Raw genomic sequence first — 16,307 nt, forward strand, 5'->3', positions numbered from 1 at the left:
AAAACTACTAAATTGAATCACGCATGATTTAGAAGAACCCATTAACTCGACTTTCATTTTGCAGAACAAATCGAATGGGTGAATTTATAATCATAGAAATTGACCCGCACATTAAAACTAAATTAGGTTAGCTCGGAGCTAATCCTGTGATCTACCGTGTAAGGTTTATGACTTCATTTCTATAAATTAGTTCAACGCCTGGAGCATGCGCGAGAAAATGCGAAATAATTTTGTCCCGGATAGAATTAAGGGTGCTTTTTTTAACTTCCAAAAAAGGGAGATTCTCAATTCAGTGCGTTTTTTAAAACATCTTCATCTTTTGTGAAATTCAGTAGGTCGATTTTGTAAAACCGGCATCAATCATTACAATCTCAATTGCTGTGATTGGCTGAATTTTTGCGATTCTTGCTACAACAATGCATTGTAGCCAATAGTGAGCGAGCATCAACCAATCAGAGGTGATTGCAATCGTGACATTATGGCTGTCATTCTACCGCAATCAAGAAGCGCTTTCTCACTAAAGACGAGATTTGGGCGAGATGTCTGAAATAATAGATGATATTGATGCCAACATAGAACTAAGTTTAAAAATTTATTTCCATTAGTTGCGGATATTCATGTACGACTGAGTATTTTCAGATAGGTAGTTTAAGAACATATACTATTTTACATTATCTTGCAAAGTAAAATGACAGAATAATCATACATAAATATTATATCATGATATATCGCATTGAGATATAAATACAATTAGTGGTAAAAATATTTATATCTCATTTCATTGAAATAATAATATAAAATGATGTAGGAAAACGATAAAATATTTGCAACAGTAGGTACTTTGCCAACTTGGTAGGTATGTATAGTTTTGAATAGAGCAAGCTACGGATCCTAAACAAAAGACAAGAAATGCCTGCATAGATATTGAAAATCTTGTACTTACATTGAATCGACTGGCGTTTCGTCATCCATGTTTAACACGACGATATACCAAATATGATGTATTCTTCTTATACGGTACAATAGAAGTATAAAAGTTTTTACATTATGTAAAAGAGTTTATCAAAGAATAACCCCCGTCTGTTTCTCTTTACACTTATAATTGCCACTAAAGTTAGTGATTTTCATAAGTAGTTAAAAAGTCAAAAGAGTGTTCTTTACGGACCAACATATAAACTATGTAAAACATAACATAATTATTATATCGGTAATAATATCCAGAGATTATTATAGGAGAACGTAAGAGAATCTTACACCATGCAGCGGCTTAGAACAGTAATTTTTCCACACTTTTCGTGCTGTGGTCACGAAAACCAAGACGACATAGAGAAGCAAGACGAGGACAATATTCTGTCACTTTTTGTGCCATTCCTTTTTTTATAACTTTTTATTCTATTAGCCGGCCTTTTCGTCACATGGTTGCCATGACGCTAATAACTGGAATCACGGGATGGCACACGTATTATGTCGAATTAGTTCGCCATTATGGTTAGAACTAACAAGGTATAATTTTCTACTTTGCGGCACCGTCCTAAAGCTTGCGAATCTCTAATTGAATTTGATGTGGTTTAGCCAATAGCTGATTTTCGAAAGGAGGATAGTCGCTAGCGAATATTCTTTCTAGCTTTCTTGTCGTCATTGTCAACCGATAGATATCCACTGCTGAACATAGGTCTCTAATTGTAGGGCAAGTATCTGTATCCAGCAGTCACACGCTTAAACAAGGTCTTGCAGCGCCTGGAGTCAGCGGCACCCTGCGACCCTGTTTAATAGTATCTGTCCAACTAGTATCCAAACAGGGTTCTTTTAATGCTGCGCTTCCCTAGTTTCTTGTAAATTTAAAACAACTCTTAAAATATTATTTTCACAAACTTAATCGTTACAGAGCGTGTCGTTTAGATATTTAAGTTATTTTTTATTTCATTTATTTTCGTTTGTGCCTACTTTTACTGGGTCTAACACTAGGTAGTAGATTGTAAGAAGTGGAGAGTTAAGCAATGTCATCCCAAACTAGGAAGTAGCTAACAAAAAACTCAAGTTGTTATTAACTCAGTAAAGAACCTGTAGATTATGATACTTAAAAAAACATCATGTAATTTCGATTTTTGGTTATAAAATATCTTCCTCGCAGTTTTCCTAAAGCTGACAACTGATATATTACCTACCTATGTTAAATATAATGTAATAAGTGACCATGTGAGCATTCGTATAGTCAGTACAGCGAGCACCACGTTGCATTTGTAATAGACACCGTAACATATACGCTCCTTGCGAATGTTACGTTACGATAGGTACATATTTAGGTCTATCGCCATCTTTAGCGATAGCGAGCAACAGCGAGTTTCACTTGGTTAAGGACACCATCACGTCGTCGTGTCAAATGATAAGCTTGATGACATCTTACAATTTTTGGAAGCGTTCTGAATTTTACTAATGGAATTTAATATCCTACAATTTAATCCACGTAATGAGGGATGGATCATTAAACAATAATACTTCCTGGCACATCCTCACCCTCAGTTGTATCTATTTTTCGAAATCAAGGTAAGAGTAAAGGTAGAGTAACAAGCTTTTGTTACCTACTTATTTGCACGCTAAAATAAAATGGGTACCTGAAAGAAGTAAATATAGTGTGAGGACTGTGAGGGCTGTACCCCGAATCGCTATGGCAAGGCATAAAACTGCTGCATTTCGAGGTACATTTAAACACGCAGCCTGTAAGATCTGGAATGATCTCCCACCCCCCATCAGAATGCTAAAATCTACAATTTCTTTTAAAAAAACTTTAAAAAAATATGTTTTAGAAAGCCAAAAATCACAGGGTTAAACGACTATTCCAGATCTTACACGCACTACAACACACGATACTTATCTCTGACTATACTACACTATGTCATATTATAATATACTACTTATTCTATATTATGGTGGTCAAGTGGTCAACCAAAAGATTTTTTAGTTCCCTGCAGGTAGTCTACACAAACAGAATAATGGCATTCCATACATCAAAAACATGTCGTACCTACACTTTGTATGTGTATAAGTTTACATGTGTTTAAGTATATATGTAATACCCTATATGTATATATATATATATATATATATCATATTTATTACTCTACTAATAATGAAGTTTTTTATTTTTTATTTTAGTTGATTTTTATATTATAGAGAACACTTTCGTTGTTGGGTCGTGACACTAGGGCTCTGCCTGAAAATCAGCGCTGCAGTAGTCAAATACTGCAGCATCATGCTGAGGCAGTAGCCTTTTCAGCTCAAACAAGACATCATTTTTCTTTTTAGTACTGTCGAGCTCGTAGTTTTAAGCTTACCTAGTTTTAATTTTTTAATTTGTAACATTTGGTTTGTATTTTTCTCTTTTTTTTTGTATTTTCTTGTTTTGTGAGCTGAATAAACTTTTATTTATTTATTTATTTATTTATTTACTCATATTGGGAAAGGTTACACTTTGTTGTCCGTCTGTCTGGCCAAGTTCCAATTCTTTGTGTCAAGGACAAAATAAAATATGATGCCCACGACTCAGTCCGCGTGGATTTTAGTTTTTTGAAAATCCGTGAGACCTCTTTGATTTTCTGTGATAAAAATTAGCCTAAGGAGGTATGCCCGTTGGACAGATACACTTTCGCATTTAAAATACATTTTAGCAGGGTTGAAACGTTTACTCACAGTCACAATACAATTGAAAGATATACCTTTTTTTTTTTTTATTCATTATAGGTATACGCTTGACCACAATCACACCTGATGGGAAGTGATGATGTGGCCTAAGATGGGAAGCGTTTACCTAGAAGATGCCTATTCACACTTGTTCGGGATTTAGGTATAATAAAATAATTTTAAATCGAGTTTGAGTTCTCAAGGTCCAAAATATCATGGATTGAAAGAGAATCATAAATTCATAACTTTGTAAATTTCACACAGCTTATGGTAACAAAAACCCATAACATTGTGAATTACCTATTTATGGTCAAAAATAACCGTACGATATAGTCATAAATCGGGAACCACCACGCCCGAAGCGCATACCTATATCATAACGTGTGATTTTTTGCTACCATCCACCATGTTGAAATTTATGATTTTATTTGAGAGCGCGCTGGTGGCAAAAACTTAATCGATTGGGTCAAACCCTTGTATTTTTTTCTGATTTTACGTGAAATGGTCAAATTTTTCATATAAAAAGTTTATTTTTGGCGTGTAAATTTTAAGTTAGACACCAAAACAGACACAAGCTAGCTGACCCCGGTTTTCTTTAGGTGAAATATCTGAACATGCCTTCTTAGTTGGAGTTTGCGTTATATTTAAGTACGTTGGAAATAATTAAAATAGTAAGTATCAAGATCGCATAATTTCACTATAATTGGGTATACAATAAAGAATTCTATGTACCTAAGGTTTTTTTAATTTCGATGTTCACTAAGTAGGTGTCTAGTTTCTAAGCTATCTATCTATTCATAAAATTTTAAGATGTGGTCGGCACAATTTTTGATAAACTTTTACTTTTTAGTTATTTTTTTAAAATCTGTGCCGTCGAATCTAACTACCTACCTATCTACTCATACCTACCTAGTATGTACTCGCAACTACCTACTCATTTAATAATCTGAATGCCACCCATTAGGGAAGAATTTAAAAATTGAAATAGATCTTCATACTAGACCCGCTCTGGGAGGGATCTACCCGCCCATTTTCATAAGCGAAAATATTTTCAAAAAAAAGTATTTTGATGTTTCGCAACCACTTAATACACGGTTGCGAAGAAAACTAGCAATTAAAAGTGTATTTAGTGGGAAAGATCAATAGAATCATCGATTATACTTTTTTATACTCGAAGCAGTTAGAGGCAAAGTGACCTAACTCAAAAATGAATGTTTTCTGTAGAACCCATCTTATTTTACTTATAAATAAAGCTCATTTTTATAATTAGAGGAAATAATAACTGTTAAAGTAAGCGATTTTATACACAGCCCGTATCGAAATAGATGATTGCTAGTTTCGTCTAATGCTTACCGTTTAGGTAGGTACCTACCGTTTAATATTGAATGCAAACCACTAATATTGTGTCAGTCTGTCAATCAATCATTCTGAGTGATGCAATGATATGGCACCTACTTAGTTATTAAAAACTAGCTTGTACACGCGAACCTGATTGCATGAAATTTTCCCATAGAAGTAAAATGTATTCGATAATTTCAGGAGAGGTTACCTAATTATTATTTTTTTGGAAAATTATAGCAGTAGGTATGTAATTCTTCATGTTTGTATTGGAAGGTACTAAAATAGTAGATTTCAAAGAAGTTAGTATAATATATTGAACTTTTTGTTTCATGTCCATCTGCAAGAAGCCGCAAGTCACAGTCACAAACTGGTGGGGCAATGAACGTCTATTGATTGCGATGACAACGACGATGCAGCAAGACAGGACAAAAGGTCAACCGTTGGTACGTTGGTAGATAAATAATAATTCAATGCCGTTAATCCTGTTTGTTATCCTGATTCCTGACCTGCCAGGTCTAATAGGTCAGGAAATCCGAAGGCTGCAACGCGGCATGTTCTTTTTCGAATCACAAGCCTATATTTTCTCCCACAAAGTTTAACTATGAACCTCTAAATGAAAGAATCGAAAACATGTCATAGTAGGTAGTAGGTATGCCGTGCCGTAGGTACCTATCAAAAACAGATCTGTCATCAAAAAAGATCTGATACAAACATGCATCGGCGAGACACGTTTCGCATCCCTTTTTCCGGTGTTTTCATCTCATTTGACTTGAACAGAACGCTTAGTACACAAGATTTTCGAGTGTCGAAACACTTCCGCGTTATAGTAAACTGGATCTTAACTGCAATATTTTAAAGCTCAAGTTTGTCTACACATCTACAGCCAGCGCTCCGAGGGAAACGTTGCCAAATCAAAATCAGTGGCATTACATTTTTGCCTTCAATTCAAGGCTCGTTATTGTATTTCGACTCTCGAATTCTAGAAACGTTTGGTGAGACGTAAAATCTTATACTAAGCGTACAGGTCACCATAAATACGGCTGCCGAATGAAGTAGTCAAAAGGCTGACCATATCGATAGTTCGACGCTAAAGTGGGCAATAAAACACAATTTATTGTGTCCACGCGCCGATAAATGTTTCACAAAACGAGTGGAGTCATTTCATTTGACAATAGATATGTCCACAGCTCTTTAATAACCATGTGTTTTAAAAATATGAACTTTAAATCTATCAATCTAAGATATATTTTCATTTAATTTTTTTCTGTATGCTTAAGTAGGATAAGGTTAAAGAAATTTGAGTCTTACGCATTATAATTTACAGTTTATTTTTCGTCATCGAATCGTCATAGTTATGCTGGTTTGAAACCATGTTCTACACTTATTAACACGTTAAGGTGTTAAGTTATTGTTTTTTTGGACTGATAGGTTGGTCATTTTCCTAGAAGAAAGTTATGGAGATCGATATTACTACAAGAGGTTCTAGGTTTGATTTCCTGTTGAAAACAATTTTCATTTTATTTAAAGAAATTAAAAAAATTACATCTAAATGACCATGACTATGTTTTAGTAAAAGAAGAACAGCGATAAATAATTTTAACCAATTAATTTATTTATTATTTACTAGCTGATGCCCGCGACTTCATCTGCGTGGAATTAGGTTTATAAAATTCCCGTGGGAACTCTTTGATTTTCTGGAATATAAAGTAGCCTATGTCAGTGCTCCAGGTCTTTCTCTATACCCATGCAAAAATCACGTCAATCCGTTGCGTCGTTGCGACGTGATTGAAGGACAAACCAACAAACAAACACACTTTCGCATTTATAATAAGAAATACCGATTTTAATATGTACTAACAACATTTACAATAAAGAGAAAAAGAGAGTAAAAGTGCAGGGAAGCACTTATCTCTATGAGAGATCTCTACCAGTGACCCTTACTAAAACTACTGTTTAGGAATTGTACGATTTTTAATTTAGATCAATAGAAATCTTCTTTCTTTTTAAACCATCTTTATCAAGACTAATAAAAATAATTATGAAGTTCTTAATTTAAACAACAAATCAATTTATGAACTGTGAAATTGCAAAAAGTCTTAAACAACACAAATTTTGTTTCGATAAATTTGCCTAATTTATTTGCTCTGAGTAGTGCTGAGTTTCATTGAAGTCGGTTGAATAATTGAAGCCTAAAGAAGTAAAAACTTTAAACCAACAAACAGACACTTTCGGATGTGGAAGTCATAATGCAATCTTTATCTTTGCGACTGAAACTGTTTATCTTTACGACATCGCTGCCTCTGCAGTATTTCGCTACCAACCATTTAGATCAGTCGATAGTAGCTAATTTTATTGTTTAGGAAACTAATAAATTGTACAGCTTTTTTCACACAAAACATTAGCACTAATTTGTTTTAATAACCCATAAAATTTGGCACAAAAAATCAAAACGGTTCCGCTGCCCCAAAATGTCGCTAAAAAGTTTTATGCCGTTTTATTTTGGGCAGAGACATAAAAGTAATAGATTAAAAATATACTAGATCATTATAGAAATAAAAAAAAATATGTCAAAATTATACTTAATTATACTTAATTATTCAAAATTCTTTGATCTTTTATCGTTTTGTATTTTATGTCTTTTTTCTTGTACCTTTATTTGTATTTAAATTTATTATTAATCATCTAGTTAGTGTAAGTGGCACTGCCGTTCTAATTAGATATAAAATAAATAAATAAAATAAATACTTAATAATTAAATAGACTTATTTAGGTAAGTAGGCATTTTCTATTTTACATTCTAATATAAAATATTCGCATCGATGGATAAATATTATGATCAGGAATCGTTTTTTTTACTTAAAAATGGCTGTTTAAAAACTTTTGTAACAATTTGAACTGATGTGTGTAATTATAAATTGAAATGAATTAAAGTGATGTGATATAATATTAGTAAATATATACATGCTAAATATGAGTTATGTTTATTTCACACTACGGGATATAAATTATAATATAGTCCGTTTTAACGTTCCCAACATTCGTAAGAACTCGTACCTACTAATTTTTAGAATAATAATTATTTATATCCCGTAGTTCGAAATCGGCTTTAATCATATGCTAGTCAACTAGCTTATGCTCGCGAATACAAATTTCGAACCCTTTCTTAGCGGATGCCTACATCATAATAGCTATCTGCATGCCAAATTTCAGCCCGATCCGTCCAGTAGTTTGAGCTGTGCGTTGATAGATCAGTCAGTCAGTCAGTCGGTCACCTTTTCATTTTATATATTTAGATATAATATGTATTGACAAAAGTTTTTGTCAACCTTTTCACAGCAGGTCTTTTTCCTAAGATCAGCATCTTAAATCTTTCTTTGACATGTTTTAAATAGTAAAATTCGTAGTTGGTAGGTATATTATTATTTATATTCATACGAATGAAATATACCTTTGTATAACAAACATATTGTATATAGGGGTGGGGCACCCAGAAGGCCGAGCGACATATGGCAGAGTCGACTCGTGCGCATCCCTTTGACGTCCCGACAGCCCTCGCACCTGAGGGAGCTGGAGGTTTCATTTTTTTAAAGCGGATAACCTAGTAAAAATATATTTCGTTCAACATATTATTCTAGGTAGGTACCTCTTGTGTATTCTAAGGTGATCGAGGTCCATGTAGGACGTAGGTATATAAGTAAGTAAGTATTATGATTAACAGAAAAGTAGGAAATTAATATAAGCAAACAAAGAAAACAGACAATAAAACTAAGAAAGGCATCCATAAGTCATAGTAAATAGTTTTTATGTTCCAACCTGGTTATTTTAGATTTTTGAAAGTACAGTTATATCTTCAGATACAGTGTACTTTCTTGGCTATGTGCTTAGCTACCCAGTGGCAATAGTCATTACGTTACGTTAGTCCTAAAACGTGTTCACCTCCGACATCCTCATCTTGGACATACAAACTGATCGTACCAGGAACTCCCTGAACTTCCTTGCGTGACAGTTTTGCAAAAATTACACTCAAAACTGAATAGACCAAATGAGACACGAATAATATAGAAAATCGCCATCTTTCAACCGTAATTCTGGAAACCTCAACAACATATGGTAGTGGCAGACGCCAAACCAACTGTCGCGTCCCTGTTCCCTTTCACCCAAATATACAAATCCATTTACAGGAAAGAGAGGGAAACTCTCATTAGTCGGTAGTACTATTATTTGAATGCTGTATTGCAAAAAAAAGTTGTATTTGTGCGCGTGCGCAAGCACGTGGTAGGCTTTGACGCGGAGGCGAAGGTAATTCGAAATTTTGTCAGTTCGTACCGGATATTGGAAATCTATAGGGGTTTTTTGTTTTGTTTTCGTATAACATATGGATTATGGTGGATTTTTGTTTAACGTTTGTGTAGTTGGTAGTTTATTGCAGGAAATTGTGATGGGAAGACGAATCGTGCCGCTGCTGTATCGTATCGCATTATCAATTGCTAAGTATACTTTCTAAAGAAATACTTACATACTACATCATCATCATCATCAACCAATAGACGTCCACTGCTGGACATAGGTCTCTACTCTCTTGTAGGGACTTCCACACGCCACGGTCTTGCGCCGCCTGAATCCAGCGGCTCCCTGCGACTCGTCTGATGTCGTCCGTCAACCTAGTGGGGGGTCTTCCAACGCTGCGTCTTCCGGTGCGAGGTCGCCATTCCAGCACCTTGGGATCCCAACGTCTATCGGTTGTACGATATATGTGCCCTGCCCATTGCCACTTCAGCTTCGCAACCCGTTGAGCTAGCTATGTCGGTTACTCTAGTTCTCCTACGGATCTCCTCATTTCTGATTTGATCACGTAGAGAAACTCCAAGCATAGCTCTCTCCATCGCCCGCTGAGTGACTCTGAGCTTTCTTATGAGGCCCATAGTTAGCGACCATGTCTCGGATACATATGTCATCACATAAGTAGGTTAGGTAGGTACCTATTATGAATATTAGGTATAAATAATCATACCTATTTAAATGCGGAAGTGTGTTTGTATGTCTGCTAGCTTTTCACGGTCCACCATTTGACGAGTTTTGGACAGAGATGGACATAGGCTACTTTTGTCCCTGAAAATCAAAGAGATTTTTTAAAATAACCCAAAGGGATTTTAAAAAAACCTCAACACACGCGGACAAATTCACGGCCATTATCATCATCAACCCATCGCCAGCCCACTACTGAGCACGGGTCTTCTCTCTGAACAAGAAAGGTAAGAAAGGTGCACCAAATGCGAATAGGCAAACTTCACAAGTTCACACACCTTTGAGAACATTATGGAGAATTCTCAGGCATGCAGGTTTCCTCACGATATTCTTCACCGTTAAAGCATTGCTTAAAACGCACATGGGTAACTCCCAAAAGTTAGAGACTCGGGATTGAATCTCGGACCCCCGAATTACTATTAAAAGTTTTCAAGGGATCTATTCTCATAATGAGCGAATTCACAGATACCTACTATGCTAGTCATTATTTGCCTTCTACTTTTTCCACAAATTAAAACACCATTAAACCAAAAACTTCAAACAATCACTTAATTTCCTAGAATCAAAGTCACAATTTCTCCAAAATGGGACAAAAAACCGAAATGATGTGATCAAAGATCAAGCTCCGGTTGAAAATGTTAATTTCCATAAATCGAAGCGCGAACTAAGTATAGTGGGCTAAACGATAGTAAAGAGTTAACCCTTTTTAACCCGCCTAGCTGTAAAAAAGAGACATAATTATATCAATCAGGGATTGCTAAGGGTTAAACAAACTAAACTACTAAATTTTTGATCTGACAGGAGGTTTCGGCTGGGCTTAGTTACCACCCTATCGGCAAAGCCATGCCGCCAAGCGATTTAGCGTTCCTATGCCGCGTAGAAACCGATGCATCATCAGTCATCGCTAACCACGAGGTGAGATCACAGTCAAGGGCTGACTTGTCTTCTTCTTCTTGCATACCTTATCCCACGCTACGTGGGGTCTTTTTCTTCCTCTCATTTCTGTCATCAGTTAACGCATATCCTTATTCACGCAATCTATCCATCCACCTTTTCTTTGGTCGTCCTCTCCTCTTTTACCTTCCACGTACATATTTAACATTCTTCTAGTGGCATGGCTTTCTTCCCTCCGCATTACATGCCCAATGCCCATATCATGCCAGCCTATTACCCTTCATCTTTTCTACCACTGGCGCTACTTTCTACTTTTCTTTATTACTTGTATTGAAATGAAAAAATATAATGACTTAAATGAAACTATAATATAATCCACACTCAGTGTAATCAAATCACAAACAGTGCTGAAAGAATAACTTTTTGATACTTTCATAAACTGGATTTTAGACTACAGTTTTCCGCATGCCAATTGCAAAGTTACGATTTTTGAAAAACAAATCTTATAACTTTGCTAACTTATTTTCTGGTGCAAGGTGCCATTTTATCATCTTCGGACCCCAACGTCCATCGGTTTTTGAACTATGTGCCCTGCCCATTTCCACTTAAGTTTCGCAACCCGTTGACCTGTATCGATTTCTCTGGTTCTCCTCATTTCTGATTTGATCACGCACGTAGAGAAACACCAAATACAGCTCTCTTTATCGCCCGTTGAGTGACTGAGTTTTCTTAATGATATGTACCTCCCTATAGTTAGCGTACGCTAACTATATTATATAGATCCGAGTCGGATCTATATGTCATCACTGGCAATACGCACTGCTCGAAGACTTTAATCTTGCATAATATCTACCTACTCATTGATTTAAAAAAAAAATTTTTACATCTATCGACTCCGTTATCAAAAACGCATTTTTTTCTCTCTAAACAGATTACTGGGCCAAAGCTTGATGATGAAGTCATTCCGAGGCAAAAATTCCTTGTTTGTTTAGCATTAATATTATAATAGGGGTCTAAACGATACCTTGTCGGCAAATAAAGGGTTGATTCCGAATTTATTAAGCTAACATATGGGGGTTTTTTATTCGATCAAATATTTACCTAGCTGTTTACTTTATTAAATGGGATGATAGGATAAATGTTGTCATTAGAGGCGGCTCGGATACATCAATAGCTGAATGGTGTAAGGGGTGGAAATACGAAAAGCCGTAGGTTCGAAGCTTGTTAAACTTTTTTTTATTCATATACAAGTTAGCCTTTGACTGCAATGTCACCTGGTGGTAAGTGATGATGCAGTCATAGGGCCGGTTGTTTCAAACCATTGGTTTTCGTAAGATACGTTCGTTAAAATTTAACAGACGTAGACGAACTTTAACATCTGTTAATTTAAGTGCGTTGCTTCATTGTACAAAAAACTGTTCGTCATTGTTATTTTGGTTGCGAAACTAACCCTAAAAATTAACTTACTTCTCCGTATCCTTTTTTTATTTCATTTTAAGTATATTAAATTATATACATAGTTATTAATATTGCTACTTCGCATTTTAAACACTTTTTCTTTCTTACAAACTCTCTTTCATCTTCAAAAAAACTACCATTAAAAGCTTTGAATTAAATTGATTCCAGTATAATTTTGTAAATAAAATATTCCGTTTGTAAGAAGTATGAAGTTACGAACTGATTTGACGATCACCAATGGCACCAGCACTGGTTAACGTAAACGTAACTTTTTAACGAACGTTAGCGCTAATAGATGCTGAATCAACGCTTTTTCTTTACTTACGTTCGTTAGCGCCATATTTAAAGGTTACGTGTCCGTCAAAGTTTGTTGAAACAACCGGCCCTAAGATGGAAGCAGGCTAATCTGGATGGAGTATGGCAGTTATTACACGGCATCGTACCGGAACTTTAAATCGCTTTTCGGCATAGCTTTGCCCCTAGGGTGGTATCGAGCCACGGCCGAGGCCTCCCACCTCTAACTTTTCGGAGTTATGTGCGTTTTTATTAATTAAATATCACACATCGTGAGGAAACCTGCATGCCTGAGACTGAGAGTTCTCCATAGTGTTCTCAAAACTGTCTGAAGTCCTATCAATCCGCACATGGCCAGCGTGGTAGACTGTGAAAACCCTTCTCAATTTGAGTGGAGACTCGTACTCTGTAGTGAGCCGGTGATGATGATGATGATGATAGATTCCTTGAATATTAAACGTCGTTCCTCGTCAACGTTTTTTGCACGTATCGAGTGGGCGTGCAAAATCGAAAGTCCATCGAAAGTTGTTTTTTTTTCCCACAAATCGATCACACTTGATCACGAATGTCTTGACCACGGAAGCCGACGCGGGTCACCGCGGGGTGTCGCTACTGGTCGGGAAATTGATGAAGACTGCCAGTTTTTTAGAGTTCCGTACCTCAAAAAGAAAGGAGGGACCCTTATAGGATCACTTTCGTTGTCTGTCTATCTTGTCTGTCAAGAAAAGGGAATTAAAACCTATAAGACATTCCGAACCAGTGGTAGAAGCATCTGACGATTCAAAAATACTTGTAAAAGTTTAATTGAATAAAAAAAAATTATAGGTTACTTCTTCTCGTTGACCTATAGGCTAGAATCATGAAATTTAGTAGGTAGGTAAGTCTTATAGTAGAACATGTATTAGGAATAAATCTGAAAACCGTGAATTTGTGATTAGGTACATCACAAAAAAAATTAAATGTGTTCATGAACAAATAATTAGTTTTTACAATTTTCAAAGTAAGATAACTTTACCAAGTGGGTTATCATATGAAAGGGCTTTACCTGTACATGCTAAAACAGAATTATTATTTATTTTTTACGCATAATAGTTTTTCAAAATGTTAGTGCAAAATGTCGCAAAAATACGACTGTATAGTACGGAACCCTCGGTGCGTGAGTCTGACTCGCACTTGGCCGGTTTTTTTAACCTTCGCAATTCGCACTTCGCACATCAGAATCTGTCTATGCTGAGAAATCTAAATTGATTATTTTATATAGTCGATTGTTCTTTTTGACGTGTTTACGGCCAGCGGCTAAGGTCCTAGATTTGATTCCATGTTGAGTAAATAACAGACTGATTGATTACTTACTTACTATTTCATCATCATCATCATGATCAACCCATCGCCGCCGGCTCACTACAGAGCACGGGTCTCCTCTCAGAGTGAGAAGAGTTTTGGCCATAGTCTACCACGCTGGCCATGTGCGGATGGGTAGACTTCACACTCATTTGAGAACATTATGGAGAACTCTCAGGCATGCAGGTTTCCTCACGATGTTTTCCTTCACCGTTAAAGCGAGTGATATTTAATTTCTTAAAACGCACATAACGCCGAGAAGTTAGAGGTGCGTGCCCGGGATGGAACCCGCGACCTCCGACTAGAAGGTGGACGTCCTAATCACTAGGCTATCACACATTTCTCACGGGAGTTTCAAAAACCCAAATCTACGCGGACGAAGTCACGGGCTCAGCTAGTATTATTATAAACAATCGCACTTCTTTGCCTCCAGGCGAATCACAAGGAAATTTTATGATACCATAGAACAGATTGCGATTTCGCGAAATGATGAAATGATGGTGTGATTATGATTATCGCGCGATTATTATGGTATGATCATCGTGTGATTATGATTATGGTTATGGCCGTGATTGACACTAACGCGATCACGGGATGTCCTGATTAAGTCATCAAGTGGTGACAAGGTAGTAACCTGCTATTTTATATAATTTAACAGTAAAGCTGAATACAGATTTAATTCTGTTGTCCACAATCTCGACATTTAGAAGGAGATAGCAGATTTCTGGTGCATTGTCTCTGTCGTTGAGACCGACAAAACGTCATATAGGTATGAGTGACAGAGATAACGCTCTACAAAGCCGAAATGTCATTCTAAAGGCCGATGTACATTACTTTCTGCCGCGTACTGTATGTTGACTCGCTACCTGTTTCATAATGCTCCCTGCGGAAAAAGATAGCACTAGACTAGGCCTGAGATCTATAGAGAGAGCACTTTGACTTTGCTCAGAGATTTGTGTGAGAGATCCCGTTTTAACTCGTCTAAGCTAAGTCAGAGTGCGCTCTATAGATCTCAGCCTAAAGGAACGGACAGAAAACCGCAAGGTCGCCGGTTCAAATCCCACCCGTTGCACTATTTTCGCAGGTACTCCTAGCACAAGCTTTACGCTTAATTGGAGGGAATATTAGTCAGAAATTAACTTGGCCAATATTCCTTAAAAAAAACTTGTTACAGTACCTACATCGACCTTTAGAAGGAGATAGCAGATTTTATAGAGCCTACTCGAACTTGCTACGTTAAAAGACCTAATTTAAAAAACTCCAAATCAATTGACAATAAAAAAACTTTTTTCACATCGGCACCCGCGAATAATGAAACGGCGGGACGTCCGCGTTCCAAATTCAAATCGTGTTCGAACAATGACTTCCAGCGGTTCGCGCCTTTTTACACAGACCACACAAAGAATGACATAAAGAATAGAATAAAGTGGTTTGAAAAAAGGTAACTTTTGTAGTGAGTATATTCCGCCACGGGCTACCGAATTAACGAATTAATACTGTTTGTGGATATCTGCTGATAATTTAATTTAATTGGTCAGTCAAGTGTGGCTAATTATTATTATCTAATACTAGCTCTTTCCCGCGATTTCATCCGCGGGGATATAATAATATATTGCGCGACAGGACGAGATGGTAATCGGGGTGAGGACGCCCCGCACACCCGCACAAGCTGCGCTAACCGGTGTTGTGCGGATGTGCCGCCTCATACCCCGATTGCCATCTCGACCTGTCGCGTACTATACCTATAAATCCTTTTTATTCCCTATCCGGTATTGTGGGTCAGGACGCAGAACTTTTCTTTTGGTAAGTACGTATTGTTCATCATAATCATTATTTTATCATGATCAATCATTGATTTAGGATAGTGTGATCAACTCGGCTTACTACTGAAGAATGAGAAGGGTTTTGGCCATAGTCTACCACGCTGGCAAAGTAAGTGATATTTAATTGCTAAAAAACACAGGTACCTATAACTCCGAAAAGTTAGAGGTGCGTGACCGAACCCCCAGAGGCGGACGTCTAACGACTAGCCTATCACAGCTTAGGTAGGTACCTACGTATTGTTCATGTTCATTTGTTCGAAAATATTTATTAATTATGCATTATTTTTGGCTCGGATGAAAGTTCTGAAAAATACTGATTTTTTTTTCGGATTTTTACGGAATCCTGCTCACGTCTAAAAATCAGACCATAGAGATAATGTCATAAAAAAATAGATTAGACAACTTTTTTTTTATGACATCCATGAAGTCTTTCATGCTCAGCTTTCAAGTCTA

The 16,307-nt window shown here is 36.5% G+C and overlaps 2 protein-coding genes across 2 annotated transcripts in view; one reads left to right on the forward strand and one right to left on the reverse strand.

Annotated features, from left to right (window-relative positions):
- Positions 1 to 16,307, reverse strand: part of LOC117986193 (cadherin-87A-like) — a 290,214-nt gene that overhangs the window by 190,727 nt on the left and 83,180 nt on the right. The gene's annotated exons all lie outside the window — the stretch shown is intronic.
- LOC117986179 (synaptic vesicle glycoprotein 2C-like) overlaps positions 1 to 16,307 on the forward strand; it is a 203,569-nt gene that overhangs the window by 135,817 nt on the left and 51,445 nt on the right. The gene's annotated exons all lie outside the window — the stretch shown is intronic.

This window comes from Maniola hyperantus, chromosome 10, assembly GCF_902806685.2.
Source record: "Maniola hyperantus chromosome 10, iAphHyp1.2, whole genome shotgun sequence".
In the NCBI taxonomy this organism is placed as follows: Eukaryota; Metazoa; Arthropoda; class Insecta; order Lepidoptera; family Nymphalidae; genus Maniola; species Maniola hyperantus.